Source organism: Leucopleurus acutus (genome assembly GCF_964270905.1).
Source record: "Leucopleurus acutus genome assembly, chromosome: 17".
NCBI classification, from domain to species: Eukaryota; Metazoa; Chordata; class Mammalia; order Artiodactyla; family Delphinidae; genus Leucopleurus; species Leucopleurus acutus.
The window spans coordinates 26,776,704-26,786,387 of NC_139159.1; the positions used below are offsets into that span (position 1 = coordinate 26,776,704).

The 9,684-nt window shown below is 38.1% G+C and overlaps 1 pseudogene across 1 annotated transcript; it reads left to right on the forward strand.

The window, feature by feature from the left end:
• The first annotated feature begins 506 nt into the window (after positions 1-506).
• Positions 507-7,695, forward strand: LOC309974115 (electron transfer flavoprotein subunit beta-like; annotated as a pseudogene). Its single transcript has 2 exons — positions 507-563; positions 6,999-7,695. The product of its transcript is annotated as an electron transfer flavoprotein subunit beta-like (transcript).
• The last annotated feature ends 1,989 nt before the right edge of the window (positions 7,696-9,684 follow it).

Here is a 9,684-nt window from a genome sequence, read left to right on the forward strand (position 1 = left end):
GAAGATGGCATTTAATCCAGCCAAATCTGTAAACTGGAAATGGAGATCACTTATTATGTATGGAAAAAGGTAGAATATTTATTAAAGCAAACATTAGACATAAAAGGAAAAGTGAAAGGTCTAAAATATTTTAAATTCAATATGTCATCATACATTGGATATTTTCAATGAATTATGCATCAACTAAAACAAACTTCATTTAAATATCTGAAGTGATTCAATTGAAAGAATCAAGAGAATAAAAATATACTGAAGTTCATGGCAAGGTCAAAGGATATTTAAAATGTCAGTTTTGTTTTTGAGCCACTTGTATATGCCTTTCAGGAGTTATCAAAAGGATAGATCTTGAAATGAGGGAAGAATTATTCATTTACACAACTATGATTATGCTTGTTTATGTAAAAGAATGTAATAAATTAAGAATGTATCTGGTTATGCATGGCATAGTAATCACCATGTAAAATATTTTATTAAAAATGAGTTAATAGGGTTGCTGCAGAAGGAAGATGGTGGAGCTGCATGCAATTATGGCTGTCAAGAAGGTCATTGACTTCGTTGTGAAGATTCCTTGTCATGGATTATAAATTTATACATGGTCTGATTCCAGCTCTCCTCAGCAACTGCCTCTTGTATCTCCCTCTGTCGGGCATCGCAGTGCCTGTAATTGCTGTGGCCTGTGCCAGAGGACTCTCATCCCTGTCTTCTGCTTGGTTATCTCCCAGAGGCTGATGGACAATGAAGCTAATGATGCATAAGATCTAGGGCCCCACACAGGCACAGGCTTCCTTCAAGGTATTGTGCATAATCTTTTATTTATATTTTTGTCATTTTTTTCCAAATAAGTATCCAAGAATTGGTGAGGAAAGTATGTGACACTATTTTTCTTACTCCCCACTTGGTGTCTCAGCTTACTAAGGCTATGTGGTTGGCAGGGGCTTGGTGCTCCAGCCGGGTGTAAGGCCTGAACCTCTGAGGTGGGAGAGTAGAGTTCAGGATATTGGTCCACCAGAGACCTCCCAGCCCCTTTTAATATCAGTTGGCGAGAGCTCGGCCAGAGATTGCCATCTCACGCAAAGACCTAGCTCTACTCAATGACCAGCAAGCTCCAGTGCTGGACACCCCATACGAAACAATTAGCAAGAGAGGAACACAAAACCACACATTAGCAGAAAGGCTGCCAAAAATCATAATAAGTTCACAGACACCTCAAAACACAGGACTTGAAGTGGTCCTGCCCACCAGAAAGACAAGATCCAGCCTCATGCACGAGAACACAGGCACCAGTCCCCTCCACCGGGAAGCCTGCATGACCCACTGAAAAAACCTTACCCACTGGGGGCAGACACCAAAAGCAACATGAACTACGAACCTGCAGCCTGAGAAAAGGAGACTCCAAGCACAGTAAGTTAAACAAAATGTGAAGACAGAGAAATATGCAGCACATGAAAGAGCCAGGTAAAAACCCAACAGACCAAACAAATGAAGAGGAAATAGGCAGTCTAACTGAAAAGTAATTCAGAGTAATGATAGTAAAGATGATCCAAAATCTTGGAAGTAGAATGGAGAAAATACAAGAAATGTTTAATAAGGACCTAGAAGAACTAAAGGAAAAACAAACAATGATGAACAACATAATAAATGAAATTAAAAATTCACTAGAGAGAATCAATAGCAGAATAACTGAATCAGAAGAATGGTTAGGTGACTTGGAAGGTAAAATAGTGGAAACAATTACCAAAAAGCAGAATAAAGAAAAAAGAATGAAAAGAAATGAGGACAGTCTCAGAGACCTATGGGACATTAAACACACCAACATTCGAATTATAGGGGTCCCAGAAGAAGAAGAGAAAAAGAAAAGGATAGAGAAAATATTTGAAGAGATTATAGTTGAAAACTTCCCTAATATGGGACAGGAAATAGTCAATCAAGTCCAGGAAACACAGAGTCACATAGAGGATAAATCCAATGAGAAACATGCCAAGACACATATTAAACAATTATCAAAAATTAAATAAAAAGAAAAAAATATTGAAAGCAGCAAGGGAAAAGCAACAAACAGCATACAAGGGAATCCCCATAGCATTAACAGCTGATCTTTCAGCAGAAACTCGAAGCCAGAAGGAAGTGGCAGGACATATAAAGTAATGAAAGGGAAACACTTACAACTAAGATTACTCTACCAAGCAAGGATATCATTCAGATTTGACAGAGAAATTAAAACTTTAGAGACAAGCAAAAGCTAAGAGAATGCAGCATCACCAAACCAGCATTACAAAAAAATGCTAAAGGAACTTCTCTAAGCAGAAAACACAAGAGACGGAAAAGAACTACAAAAACAAACTCAAAACAATTAAGAATATGGCAGTAGGAACATATATATCAATAATTACCTTAAATTTAAGTGGATTAAATGCTCCAACCAGAAGATATAGACTGGCTGAATGTATACAAAAACAAGACCTGTATATACTCCATCTAAAAGAGACCTACTTCAGACCAACAGACTGAAAGTGAGGGGATGGAAGATATTCTATCCAAATAGAAATCAAAAGAAAGCTGGAGTAGCAATTTTCATATCACACAAAATAGACTTTAAAATAAAGGTTATTACAAGAGACAAAGAAGGACACTATGTAATGATCAAGGGATCAATCCAAGAAGAAGATAAAACAATTTTAAATATTTATGCACCCAACACAGGAGCACCTCAATACATAAGGCAAATGCTAACAGCCATAAAACGGGAAATCGACAGTAACACAATCATAGGAGGGGACTTAAACACCCCACTTTCACCAATGGAAACATCATCCAAAATGAAAATAAATAAGGAAAAACAAGCTTTAAATGACACATTAAACGAGATGGACTTAATTGATATTTATAGGATATTCCACTCAAAAAGAACAAAATACACTTTCTTCTCAAGTGTTCATGGAACATTCTCCAGGATAGATTGTGTCTTGGGTCACAAATCAAGCCTTGGTTAATTTAAGAAAATTGAAATCACATCAAGTATCTTTTCTGACAACAGCACTATGAGACAAGATATCAATTACAGGAAAAATATCTGTAAAAATTACAAACACAGGGAGGCTAAACAATATGCTACTAAATACCCAAGAAATCACTGAAGAAATCAAAGAGGAAGTCAAAAAATACCTAGAGACAAATGACAATAAAAACACGAATAACCAAAACCTATTTGATGCAGCAAAAACAGTTCTAAGAGGCAAGTTTATTGCAATACAATCCTACCTCAAGAAACAAGAAAAATATCAAATAAACAACCTAACCTTACACCTAAAGCAAATAGAAAAAGAACAACAACAACAAAAAAAGTTTGCAGAAAACATCATGAAGATCACATGAGAAATAACTGAAAAATAAATGAAGAAAACAATAGAAAAGATAAACAAAACTAAAAGCTGATTCTTTGAGAAAATAAACAAAATTGATACACCTTTAGCCAGACTCATCAAGATAAAAAGGGAGAAGACTCAAATCAATAGAATTAGAAATGAGAAAGGAGAAGTAACAACTGACACTGCAGAAATACAAAGGATCATGAGAAATTACTACAAGCAACTATATGCCATTAAAATGGACAATCTGGAAGAAATGGACAAATTCTTAGAAAAGCACAACCTTCCGAGATTGAACCAGGAAGAAATAGAAAATATGAACAGACCAATCACAAACACTGAAATTGAAACTGTGACTAAAAATCTTCCAACAAAAAAAGCCCAGAACCAGATGGCTTCAGAGGTGAATTCTATGAACATTTAGGGAAGATCTAACACCTATCCTTCTCCAACTCTTCCAAAATATAGCAGAGGGAGGAATGCTCCCAAACTCATTTTATGAGGCCACCATCACCCTGATACCAACACAAGACAAAGATGTAACAAAAAAAGAAAACTACAGGCAATATCACTGATGAATATAGATGCAAAAATCCTCAACAAAATACTAGCAAACAGAATCCAGCAGCACATTAAAAGGATCATACACCATGATCATGTGGGATTTTCCCCAGGAATGCAAAGATTCTTCAATATATGCAAATCAATCAATGTGATATGCCATATTAACAAATTGAAGGATAAAAACCATATGATAATCTCAATAGATGCAGAAAAAGCTTTTGACAAAATATAACACTGATTTATGATAAAAACTGTCCAGAAAGTAGGCATAGAGGGAACTTACCTCAACATAATAAAGGCCATAATATGACAAACCCACAGCCAACGTCGTTCTCAATGGTGAAAAAAAGAAACCATTTCCACTAAGATCAGGCACAAGACAAGGTTGCCCACTCTCACTACTATTATTCAACACAGTTATGGAAGTTTTAGCCACAACAATCAGAGAAGAAAAAGAAATAAAAGGAATCCAAATTGGAAAAGAAGAAGTAAAGCTTTGACTGTTTGCAGATACATGTACTATATGTAGAGAATCCTAAAGATGCTGCCAGAAAACTACTAGAGCTAATTAATGAATTTGGTAAAGTGGCAGTATACAAAATTAATGCACAGAAATCTCTTGCATTCATATACACCAATGATGAAAAATCTGAAAGAGAAATTAAGGAAACACTCCCATTTACCATTGCAACAAAAAGAATACAATACCTAGGAATAAACCTCCTTGGGGAGACAAAAGACCTGTATGCAGAAAACTATAAGATACTGATGAAAGAAATTAAAGATGATACAAAAAGATGGAGAGATATACCATGTTCTTGTATTGGAAAAAATCAACATTGTGAAAATGACTATACTACCCCAAGCAATCTACAGATTCAATACAATTACTGTGAAACTACCAATGGCATTTTTCACAGAACTAGAACAAAAAATTTCACAATTTGTATGGAAACACAAAAGACCCCGAATAGCCAAAACCATCTTGAGAAAGAAAAACGGAGGTGGAGGAATCAGCCTCAGTGACTTCAGACTATACTACAAAGCTACAGTAATCAAGAGAGTATGGTACTGGAACAGAAACAGAAATATAGTTCAATGGAACAGGAGAGAAAGGCCAGAGTTAAACCCATGCACATATGGTCACCTTATCTTTGATAAAGGAGGTAAGAATATACAATGGAGAAAAGACAGCCTCTTCAATAATGGTGCTGGAAAAACTGGACAGCTACATGTAAAAGAATGAAATTAGACCACTCCTTAATACCATACAAAAAAAAATAAACTCAAAATGGATTGAAGACCTAAATGTAAGGCCAGACACTATAAAGCTCTTAGGGGAAAACATAGGCAGAACATTCTATGATATAAATCACAGCAAGATCTTTTTTGCCCCACCTCCTAGAGAAATGGAAATAAAAGCAAAAGTAAGCAAATGGGACTGAATAAAACTTAAAAGCTTTTCCACAACAAAGGAAACCATAAACAAGATGAATAGACCACCCTCAGAATGGGAGAAAATATTTGCAAAGGAAGCAACTGACAAAGGATTAATCTCCAAAATATACAAGCAGCTCATGCAGCTTAATATAAAAAGCAAACAACCCAATACAAAAGTGGGCAGAGGAACTAAATAGACGTTTCTCTAAAGAAGATATACAGATTGCCAGCAAACACAGGATAGGATGCTCAACATCACTAATCATTAGAGAAATGCAAATCAAAACTACAATGAGGTATCACCTCACACCAGTCAGAATGACCACCATCAAAACTCTACAAACAATAAATGCTGGAGAGGATGTGGAGAAAAGGGAACCCTCTTGCACTGTTGGTGGGAATGTAAATTGATACAGCCACTATGGAGAACATTATGGAGTTTCCTTAAAAAAAAACAAATATAGAACTACCATATGACCCAGCAATCCTGCTACTGGGCATATACCCTGAGAAAACCATAACTCAAATAGAGTCATGTACCACAGTGTTCATTGCAGCACTATTTACATTTGCCAGGACATGGAAGCAACCTAAGTCCATTGACAGATGTATGGATAAAGAAGACATGCCACATATATACAATGGAATATTACTCAGCTATAAAATAAACAAAATGGAATTATTTGTAGTGAGGTGGATGGACCTAGAATCTGTCAGACAGAGTGAAGTAAGTCAGAAAGAGAAAAACAAATACCGTATGTTAACACATACATATGGAATCTAAAAAAAAAAAGTGGTTCTGAAGAACCTAAGGGCATGACAGGAATAAAGACACAGACATAGAGAATGGACTTAAGGATGCAGGGAGGAGGCAGGGTAAGCTGGGAGGAAGTGAAAGAGTGGCTTGGACATATATACACTACCAAATGTAAAATAGATAGCTAGTGGGTAGTCGCATAGCACAGGGAGATCAGCTGGGTGCTTTGTGACCACCTAAAGAGGTGGGATAGGGAGGGTGGGAGGGAGCAAGTTGCAAGAGGGAAGGGATATGGGGATATATGTATACATATAACTCATTCACTTTGTTATGCAGCAGAAACTAACACAAAGTAAAGCAATTATACTCCAATAAAGATGTTAAAAAAATAATTAATTAATTTGAAAAAAAGAATAGAAAATGTCAGGGTAAGGTGTATAATGCAAGGGTTAGAATTCATCATCGAACCTCATATTGCCGTGGTATTTATGTTTCTATATAAATGTATGCGTGCATTTATAATACACTTGGGAATATTGTAAAATGTACCTCTTGCTATGGGTTATGGTAAAGAAAAAATTGTGAAACACTCTTTCAGGCCCAAGGACCAGCCACAGAGTAGGACGAGCGTGTCAGATGTCCCTGGTGTTCAGTGAATGTCTGAGTGCAAAGGTGGCCTCCACCCACCTGTGAATTCTAACCCTCTCTGTCCCTGAAGCTGTGGGACCCTGGACAAGGTCCTGCCCCTTTCCACATCCCTCTGGGCCCCATCCAGCCTGGGCGAGGCTTGGCGTCTCTGCTACACCCTACCCCCACACCCGCCTTCTCGCCTGCTTCCCCCTGACCCTGCCAGTTCCCTCCCGGCTGAGTAGATCCTGGTGAAGCCCGACAGGACGGGTGCAGTCAGACTGCGTGAAGCGCTCCATGAACCCCTTCTGCTAGATCACCGTGGAGAAGGCCATGCAGCTCAAGGAGAAAAAGCTGGTGAAGGAAATCATTGCCGTCAGCTGTGGGCCTTCCCAGTGCCAGGAGACCATCTGCACAACTCTGGCCATGGGTGCAGGCCGAGGCATCCACGTGGAGGTGCGGGCTGCATAGGCAGATCTCCTGGGTCCCCTGCAGGTGACCTGGGTCCTGGCCAAACTGGCAGAGAAGGGGAAGGTAGACCTGAGCAAGCAGGCCATCGATGATAATTGTAACCAGGCAGGGCAGATGACAGCTGGGTTTCTGGACTGGCCACAGGGCACATTCATCTCCCAGGTGACGCTAGAAGGGGACAAGGTGAAAGGGGATCAGGAGATCGATGGAGGCCTGGAGACCCTGCTCCTGAAGCTGCCTGGTGTGGTGACTGCTGACCTGTAGCTCAATGAGCCCCACTGTGATACGTTGCCCAACATCACGAAAGCCAAGAAGAAGATTGAGGTGATCAAGGCTGGGGACATGGGCATGGACCTGACCTCCAAGTTCTCTGTGATTAGCTTGGAAGACCCACCTCAGCACATGGCCGGTGTCAAGGTGGAGACCACAGAGGACCTGGTGGTCAAGCTGAGGGAGATTGGGTGCATTTGAGCCCTTTCCAAAAAAGAGTTAATATTTATTTAGTACTTATATATGCTTTATTTTATTTATTTCTTAAGGGTATGTGGTAAGTACTCTTACCAATTACATTAAAGAAAAATATTAGAATTTACAGGGACTTAATAAATAGCATAAATTCACTAAATATTAATTTCTATAAAAATTCAAAATAACCCTCTGAAGTAACTATAATTATTTTTTCCATTTTGTGGATGAGGAAAAATGATACTTAGAAAATTTAAATAATTTGTTTACCTTCACACAGTGGCAGAGCTGGAAATCTATGTTCTTAACACTTTTAATATGCTGCCTCTCACAATTTAATTTTTAGAGTAGTATGTATCATATCCAAGTTTATTCTAATGGTTAAGAAATAGAGTCAGAATTCAAAAGCAACCTCTGACACAAGGGCAGTATTGTCTCTAGATATAATCTCTTTATTTTCTACCTATATTAATTCATAAGTGCTCTCATTCTGTTCCATGACTGGCTCCTAAATTTATATTTGTAGCCCAAACATTTCCTTTGAAACCGAGATACATGTATCCAACTACTTACTAAATATCAATATTTGGTAGAGAGTATCTAATAACATTCACTTTGGCAGTTTTTAACTACTGGGAATACTCGTTAAAGATTCATCTCAACTTTGGAATTATGTTGGACAAGGTGCTTAAAGTTGATAAATGTCAGGTGGCTTATCTGAAAAAAAAAACTAAAAATAGCATCTATCTCATAAAATTATGAAGTGGCTTAAATAGATTACTATCTGAAAAACTAAAAGAATGTCTTTTAAGGCTTGAAGAGAAAGCAAGAAGGAGGAGGGGCCTGCTCTTGCCATGGGCTTGCTCTCCAACACTACATATGCTGTCCACTCTGACCCAAGTCCACCTGCCACCTCTTACTGCCCTTCTCTTTGCCCAGCCTTTTTATTCTCCCACTACCAGAAATGGAACTGGGACAGTGAAGGAATTATCCCTTTTTCTAAAAAAAAAGTGTGTGCTTTCTTTTCCTAAATAATAACCTTGGATTTGGTCTAATAAATATCTTTGGAGTGAGAGGAAATTGCACAACAGGAGGCTGTCAACAAATATATTATATAAAGCCCATGAAGAAAGCACTATCTCTAGGATCAGAAATTTCATTTGGCCTTCTCTTCTTCTACTGTGATAGATATAGAGGGAGACTTGCCAGATATAAATTTGGAAAGACTGGAGTTTCTAAATATGCTGCTGAGGTGAGGTAAGTAAGTCAGTAATTCATCGATTTTCTCCTGTGTTCTCTTGATACCCAGTTCAGTTTCCCTCTGAGCAGCCTTAATCCTAGCTCTTTTTAAGAGCTGCCTCATCCCAGCACAAATAATCAGAAGAGCAGCAGGTAAAAAGTCCATCCAGCAGGAGGTCACAGTTCTGTTTTCCATCCCTCCAAACACACACCTCACTCACAACACAACCTAGCTAGGGATGGGGCACTGGAGCAGCCAGGAGAAAATAAAAAAAGTGATTATAAAGGAAATAAACCAGAAGGCAGTGTGTAGGTCTCTGTTAAAGGGAATATGTGTTTAAGTGTTAACAGTATTTATAATGGCTTGAAGTGATAGGGGAAGGAAAGCAGAAGTTTAAGGGCAAAAGGTCCTAATCCTTGTTTACCTAAAAAAGTATGCACAAGGGTAGTGAAAATAAGGGACTAAGCCTTCTAATTTCTAATAGTTTCAGTGGAAACGAAGTGACAAATTGATCATAATGCTCTTGGCATTCTAGATGCAGAAGCTTAAGGAATCTGCAACTCTGCTCATCCTGAGAAAGTGGAAACTGCAGAGGAAAAAAAAATAACAAAATGCCTTCACCAGATTTACTAAACCCGCTGAAAAACAAAAAACTGAGTCTCATATATAAACTAAGTCTCAGCTATCACCAGAACAGAGCATTTCTACATTTTATGACATTTCCTGCTTCAACACATTTTTTTCATCCTTTAACA